Raw genomic sequence first — 8339 nt, forward strand, 5'->3', positions numbered from 1 at the left:
CATATCTTAACCTCTAGCCCATTTTCCTATGAACACAGCAGATCTTAGCAAATTTGGTCTAGCGCCCATGCTCCTATCAGCCCCAACCCGCCTCAAGCTACCGCCGGCGACAACCGCCCAACACCGCATCACCGGGCATTGTGGCTCGCACACCCTATGTACATAAGGTGTTCGACAAATTGCCCCAATGGTTTCCCCCCTTTTTCTCTGTTTTTGCTGATTACAATCTCAAATTAACCATGGAACCCTCCAATGTGGGTGAAGAGGTTTTGGGAGATGCACTTCAATCATTCTTCATTAGAGGAGGAAGAGGGATGAAGATTTTGAGGCATCCATGATCATTCGAGACGATGATTTTGGGAGACCGAGGCTTATTTCTTAGATTAGGCACATCCAGATTCCATCGAGATGGGGTGAAGGGTCATAATGATCTAGTGAGGGCTTACTTTGCATTGAATGGAACATATACGAAAAGGTACTCTAGGAAGAAATTACATATGCTGTGAACTCTCTTCAACACCATTGCAAGAGTTTTGGAGGTATTTTTATTGTAATTCATAATTTGACTTGGCACACGTATATACATGCATATCAAGAATTCCATTTATGTAGTAGTGTACCTTCACTTAGAGCATCTCCAGCCGTTGGCCCCCCAGGAGGCGCTAAAAATCGCCCCCTAGGGGCGCACCGGCGCAAAACACGCGCTGGGGGTGTGATGCCATCCAGTCGCGGCGCCCACGGGATTTTTTTGAACGGCACAAACATGGAGAGTTCATGCATATTTCAGCGACTTCAAACCAAATTCAACCAAACACGGCGCAAACACGCCCGCTCATACATATTTAAAGTATTTTACAAAAGAAAAAACACACTACTAGGCCCGCCCACCGTCTCGCTCGCCTCGCCGCTCCTCGCCGGCCGCCGCCCTTGCAGTTCTACATGCCGAGGAGGCTGTAGAACCGCGTGTAGTCGTTGCCGTCGTCGTCGTCACCGTCACCTCCGTCGTGGCCGCTGTCCCTGCTGCAACCCTCCCCCGGTTGGCGCGGCGGGTTGGACGGTCCGGCGGCGTCCTCGTCGTCATCGCTGTCGAGGATCACGATGCCGTGCTCGTCCTCGCGCCCACTCTTGCGGGCGGCGATCTCCTCCAGGGCCCAGACGGGGGAGGGGGGGAGGGGTACTCCAGCCTCGGCGTGTTGCCGCCCTCGATGTACTCGAGGACGGCCTCCAGCGTGCGGCCGGGCACGCCCCACCATCGGCGCCGCCCCTCGGAGTTGAGCCTGCCGGACGGCACGACGCCGTTGGTGGCCTCGAGCTGCTCGGCGTGACGGCGGCGGAAGTACGGCTCCCAGAGCGGGCTGTCGGGGACGTAGCACGGCCCCTCCCTCGCCGCCCGCGGCGGAGAGGCGCGGATACGCGCGATCTCCGCACGACGCGCCGCCCCGGTGGACGGTGGTGGCACCAGGACCCCGCCGGCGCTGATTCTCCACGCCCCGGGCACCCGCATGTCCGGCGGGACCGGGTACTCGGCCTCGAAGAGGAGCCGAGCTTCGTCCTCGTGAAGGTGGCGGCAGCCGAAGCCGTTCGCCGCCGCGCCGTCGCCTGGGAATCATTCGGCCATTTCTATGAACTGGAACAGCGAGTGGAGAGGGAGGAAGGGGGAGAGAGGGCGCGTTGGCGGTGGAGACTCTGTGCGTGCCACCGGCGCACTGGGCTCGGCTTATATAGGCGGAGGCGACGCGAGCACGCGTGGCCGCCTCGTCTATGTGTGGCATGCGCGGGGACGCGCGTCGTCACGCCTTCACTGCGCCGCCCGTGAGGCATCAATGGCGGAGGCTGACCGGCACGGCAGCGCGCGGCAGCTTTGGCATTGATTCGCCGCGGAAAACGAGGCAATGAGGACGACGAAGCGGCGAGAAGTGAGACGAGTCGCTGGCACGGAGGGCCGCGGCTCTTTCGCGCCAAAAACGATTCGCCCGGCGCCTCCGAGCGCCCCCCAGCGCGCCGGGTTTGGGTTGGGTCCGCCGGCGCCAATTTCGGCCCGAGTCGGCGAAAATTGGACCCTTGGGGCGCGACTGGGCCGATTTTTTGACGCCGGCGGCCGAAAAGTCGCCTGGGGGCCTTGTTGAGGGCGCGGCTGGAGATGCTCTTATGTGCATGTATATACATGCATATCAAGAATTCCATTACAAAGTGAGACCAACAACATTTATAACATGACTAGGTGCAAAGGTAAGAAATGAATACATGAATTCAATGGGTGGTGCAAAATATTTAAGAGTAGAACTAACAAAACAACAACAACAGATTGTCGCTGCTTCAATTATCTTAACTCTTCTCTCGGATCTCATAGCATCGGCCCCTCAAATTTCTAGACAAGGCCTTGGTCAGGACTGGATGAGCGGAGGTACACGAGGACCTTGCTGAACTTGGCCTCTACCTTATGATGGCGATGGACACGTCATTGGGGAATAGGTCCCCAAGAACGAAGGCGTGGTACACGGTGCTCGCCAGGACGCCGATGACAGTGACGGTGGCGATCCCTGCCAGCCCGACCACTAGTGCTTGGGTCAAGATATTATTCACCTTTGATGCATATAGAACAGTGGCTAGTGCAATGCTAGTCATCAGGAATGTGTAGGCCCACCACGCCAATGAGAATCGGATCCCTCTGAACAAATTTAAGCATACCACCAGGGATCCAAAGAGGAACATTGAAAGAAAATAAAGGAGCTTCGCACAATGGTTGAACTCATCGGAGATTGTCGCCCAAGTTATTGAGGCATTGCTTGGTGCGGCAACGAAGAGGAAGAAGATTGGATGGAGTTCCTTAGGGAGCTGCGTATTAGTGGGAAGCCGCTGGTAGAGGGTTACGAAGAGCACAATGTAGTGTGCTAGCCCGACTGCGAAAAAAAAGATGGGCAACTCCTGGAGACCCATCCTGGTGCCGAGTTCCCCACCGATGAAGTTGCCGACAATGGCGAGGTGGTTCAATGGGTTGGCCACTTTGGAGAGCCGGCGATCACCACTGGACATCCACTGGCCGTAGATCTTGAGGTCGAGGCAGAGGATCGGCGCCATAAGGAGATACCAGACAACTTGGTGGATCTCCCAATTTGGGCAAGGCAAGCACTTGATAAGAAAGAGCCAGGTGATGCAGGGTGCGAAGAAGAAGTTGACGCGGAACGGGTGATGGAACTCACCGCGGACGGCATCAAAGTAGAGCACAATCTTGAGAAGGTAGATGATGGAGGTGATGACGGTGAGGGCCACCAAAGAATGTGGTTGACAGCGGGGTGCACATGGAGGAATGCCATGGAGGCCTCCAACTAGAGCGTCTTCCACAACATAGCCTGGCTGCTCAGTCCGAGGCACATCCCAAACATGCTGATCGGGAACCGGAGAAGGAACGGCCACCGCTCGTCTTCTGGCAACATTGCAATCTCCGTTGACTACATGTACATTCACACCATTGTTAGAGTCTTAGAGACGAGCGTCTTCCACAACATAGCCTGGCTGCTCAGTCCGAGGCACATCCCAAACATGCTGATCGGGAACCGGAGAAGGAACGGCCACCGCTCGTCTTCTGGCAACATTGCAATCTCCGTTGACTACATGTACATTCACACCATTGTTAGAGTCTTAGAGACGAGCGTCTTCCACAACATAGCCTGGCTGCTCAGTCCGAGGCACATCCCAAACATGCTGATCGGGAACCGGAGAAGGAACGGCCACCGCTCGTCTTCTGGCAACATTGCAATCTCCGTTGACTACATGTACATTCACACCATTGTTAGAGTCTTAGAGACGACCATCCATGGCGTTGGTAAGAAAAGTGAATTACAAAAACTTCACAATTAGAGCTAGGTTAATTTTTCTACAAGTTACTGGAATACATATTTGGAATGCATGTTACCATACGTGAAGGGTCTCGAGCTCGGGGCCTTCAAGGGCGTCGAAGTAGCAGTCGGCGGAGGGAACATTGTCACCCTCGTTGGTGTCCGCCTCGAAGATCTTGGACACGGTTCCGCGCTCGATGTCGGCCGCCGGCTTTTCGTGCGACACCAACCCGCGGAGACCAGAGAGTTGCCACTCGCGATGGCTACAGAAGGTCCTCAAGTGGTCGAGCTGCCAGTCCCACTCCAAGATGCCGTCGCTCCGCCGCGGCACCACCGGCCCCTCACCACCGCCTCTGATCAGAAGTGACGGCTTTAAGGTATGGTCGACATCGACCCGTGCGAGGTGATGCCCCGACGGCGAGGCCGGGAGGGAGCACGGCGTCTCATCGTGAACCTCAAGCGCTCTCCGAGACAGCGTACACCCGGCCAGCTCAACGTCCAGCTTGCCCGCCGCCACCTGGATGCTGCAGATGCTGATCTCCCTGTCTGTGGACGTCATAGCAGCACGCCGGCCAACGATTCGATCGATCCACTAACGATATAGCTAACCTCCTCGCAAAAAAAAAGATATAGCTAAACCTCCTGAAAATGCAGCGCTGGATATCAACACTGGTAATCTGTAGTGCAAGGCCATTCAGCCCATCGCATCTTATATAGATCGAGTTAGTATACGTGCATGGTATAGCCGTATAGGCCGCTGTCAGCAGCCAGTTCTTCTGCAGCAATTGTTCCAGAAACCATAGCATCAGGAGACAAATTAAGGATGCTGCCTCAGCACTACCACATGTAGGCCAGCTGCTAAGATGCTCGGTGTGCATTGCATACGTAGTACAAATCACACGAGTGAAGCCAGACACAGCGCGTACGTTCTTAGCTGTGTGGAACAGGATTGGAGTTGGACTCATGTACGTGTGAATGCATACGACCTACAAGTCCTAACCATAAGACCCGGTGTGCAGAAAAGATGCCGCGCGCATGCTGCAGGGACCAGTACGTACGTGCATATGCATCCATATACGCCACGGGCGCGCATGCAGGGACCAATGCGTGCATATGCATACATGCATGCATATATTAACTGCACTAGTTTGCACGTTGGAACTGGTGCGACTACTTTGAAAGACCTCCTACATGGTCACGTTGTTTGATCCCTCTACATACGTGCATGATAGGGAAATGTCTGCGTAATTTTCTTCCTCTTGGCATGCCCTGTTTTCTTATAGAGAAGACACAAGGCCATGTATACTATGTAAGTAAAACTGGTGAAGTGTTTGCTGATGTTATTTGTTTGGGCTTTCCATTTTCGTGTCCTTGGTTTCTTAGTTGTGGTCAGTTTTGCGCCAGTAGAAAACTCAGTTCAGTTCTTTATTGAGTTCAGTATAAAACTCTATGTATTGTTGGATAGTGCTTGTCCTTATATTTCGAACAACATTGGCTTCGTCTTATTTGAAGCTTGGATGCTTAAGTTATTGTGGTTTTGGTTTGTGTGTTTTTTTGTGCCTATTTCAGGCCGACAAGGGCAAAACTGAGCAAAACTAAGAAACATGGGCATGAATATAAATTTCCCTTGTTTTATAAGGACCCACATATCTAGTGAAGATCGGATTTTTAAGCATGGAAAATCAAACATTTTTCATGATAACTTTTGTTTGCTGAGGATGGCAAGTTCAGTTGACGAGAGCATGGTAAATCCGACCCAGTTCATTTTTGGCAGGAAATTTCCGTGCTTGAAAAACTAAATTAGCCATCCTCGCGCCAATATAAGTTGCCATGAAAACCGTTCGATTTGCCATGCCTAAAAATCTGATGTCATATTTTTAGCATTTTTGTTGTTTTAATTATGCAGAGCCGAGGTAGCAAGCCCAATAGAACAGGGTGGTTCAACAATAGAAATATTAATACAAATGTATTTAGTTTTTACAACTAATAATAATTTTCTCTACAATTTTTTGGGGGTCTCTATGCTATATATATGCTATGGGAAAATTCTAAGGTGGTCCATGGACATCCCTGTCCACCCCGTAGTTACACCCCTTTCATAAGAAAGACTGAAAAAAGCCCAAAGTGTATTTCCTCTGTAAAATGACAAACCATCAAGGATAAAAGGCCCCGAGTCACTGAAAACTATGGTGTATGTGGAAGTATGGGAAATTTCCAAGGCTGACTTAGTTCAATAGCTTTTTACGAATTATAAAACCAACTTGCCCTGGTTGATTAGAGAGATTGGTAAAAAGATCGAAAAAACTAACGCTCACATGTGTGGCATCATGCACATCGCCCACACGTCGTCATCACCACTCATTTTGCCACGTATAAACAGATGACATTAGCAGGAATCTTTTTGTTTTCCGGTTTAAAAGTGTTTTATCTCCTAATTAAAAAATCGAATTAAAAATCCATTTTCACCATTAAATCCGTCTCGACGTGATCTTCAAAAATAGACCACATGTTGATATGTTTCGACGAAATTTTGTTTTGCCCAAAAGTTGCCATGATGTTTACACTGTAGTTGCCATAGTACTTAAACTAAAGTTGCCATGTGGCAATTTTAGTTTGTAGAGCATAGCAATTTTAGTTTTTTATGATGGCAGTTCCAGTACTTTGACCATGAAAATTATTTTTTGCATGAATCATGACAATTTTAAGTGCATGTATCATGGCAATTTTAGTTTATGGTTCATGGCAAGTCTAGTTTCTTAATTCCCCATTTTATAATATGTCAAAATTTACTTTTAAATGTAAAAGAAAATAGCTGAAACATATCATGGCAAATTCAGTGTAAACATCATGGCAATTCATGTGCAATTGACATGGCAACTTTTAACCCCCCAAAAAATAATTCGTCGAAATATATTGATATGAGTCTAGTTTCGAAGATCTCGTCGCAAGGGATTTAATGGCGAAAACGGATCTTCAATCGGATTTTTCATTTAAGAGGTAAAACATTTTAAAAACTAAAAATCCAAACAGATTTCCACATGCATGCATGCGGTGATGTGGCGTAGTTTGTGTGTTATAGGGCGTGTGGGCGGGTTTGGCTCCCACCACACATCTGGGCGTTAGCGTTGTCCAAAAAGATTGGTAGCTATACTTTTCTGATGAAGTTTGTTGAGTAAAATAGCATTTTTTTTATTAATGAAATCCAGAAATAAATCATCAGCATGGCACAAGCAGTATTAATCTCATACTGATATCTTATAAAGTGGACACATACTGCACATATAGTAGAAACATCTACGTAAAATGCTAGTACAACCAACAAAGAAATAAACTGGAGAGGGATAAACAAGTTATAGCCTCCAGTCGGCTAGGCCGAAGCCGCGAGGGCGGTAGCAATAGCAGTGGTGTTATCCTCGGTGGCCTTCTTCTCAGCTTCGTGGATATGGTGATGATGAAGGTGACGAGGACGTAGTCAAAGAAGCATACTAAGATGAACAATGGCGAGCAGTCACATCGGAGAAGCTCCTCAAAAACCTAATCGCCCTTATCCCGGTGCAAGATCGCAAAGGGCGGGGTTCCAGAGGCTTGATCACCCATACAACCATGCACGCGGTGGATGGGATGGGTTCGCTGGCGGCAGCAGTGGAGCAACGGTGGGCAGTGCATGAGGAGGTAGAGCAGTTGTGATATCTGATATAAGTGACTGGTACGGTTGTCAATGCCTCCAATATATAGTCGGTCATAGAGGGAGACGTGGGCTGGACCCATGCCCAAGTCGGCAATAGTCCACAATCTAACGCCTCGGATTCGTGGTGCGTCCGCTAATGACTCGTAATTAATTATCCATTCCTGACTAGCAAAAATTAAGAGCACACATGACATACGTCTAAGCTCAGCTTGGCTGAATCACGAAACAGACGCGTATGCGAGCAAGGTGTGCAGCGGAGGAGAAGCGCAGGAACCACTCCTCTTCTCAAGATCTGATAGGATGTGGAAGAGGATCCATTTTAAGGAGGTCCTAAACTTCCTCCACTAGCAGGATGGTACTAAACCACCTAGTCATGAAACCCACATGGGCCCTTAGAGATTTTTCTGAAATTGCCGATAGGTCTAAAGCCCACCCTATCTTTCAACAACACCCCACTAGCTCTTGAAGGCCCATAGTGTCCTCCTCTGTTCCAAACACTGTTTTGATATACCATTATTTTTAGTGAGGACTAAGAGCATCTCCAACAGGTGCGGCAAAAGGCGCGCCCGCGCGGCAAAATTTGGATTTAGCGCACGCCGGCTGGTTCTGCACGCTCCAGCGGTGGCGGGAACTTACCGCGCGCAGGAAGCGTTTGCGCGCGCGAGGGAGAAAGCGGCACGCGGCGCAGTAGATTTGGCGCGCCGCTTCGCGCGCGCCTATAACATGTCGCGCTCGCCACGCGCACAGTTACAGCCACGCGCCCTCTCCTCGCAACCTTGCCGCTTCGCCGCTTTCCGCGCCACCACCACGCCACC

At 50.2% G+C, this 8339-nt stretch overlaps 1 pseudogene; it reads right to left on the minus strand.

Moving 5' to 3' along the window:
* Positions 1-2368: 2368 nt before the first annotated feature.
* Positions 2369-4395, minus strand: LOC125539964 (S-type anion channel SLAH2-like; annotated as a pseudogene).
* Between the last annotated feature and the right edge of the window lie 3944 nt (positions 4396-8339).

This window comes from Triticum urartu, chromosome 1A, assembly GCF_056163025.1.
Source record: "Triticum urartu cultivar PI428250 chromosome 1A, HENAU_Tu73, whole genome shotgun sequence".
Lineage (NCBI taxonomy): Eukaryota > Viridiplantae > Streptophyta > Magnoliopsida > Poales > Poaceae > Triticum > Triticum urartu.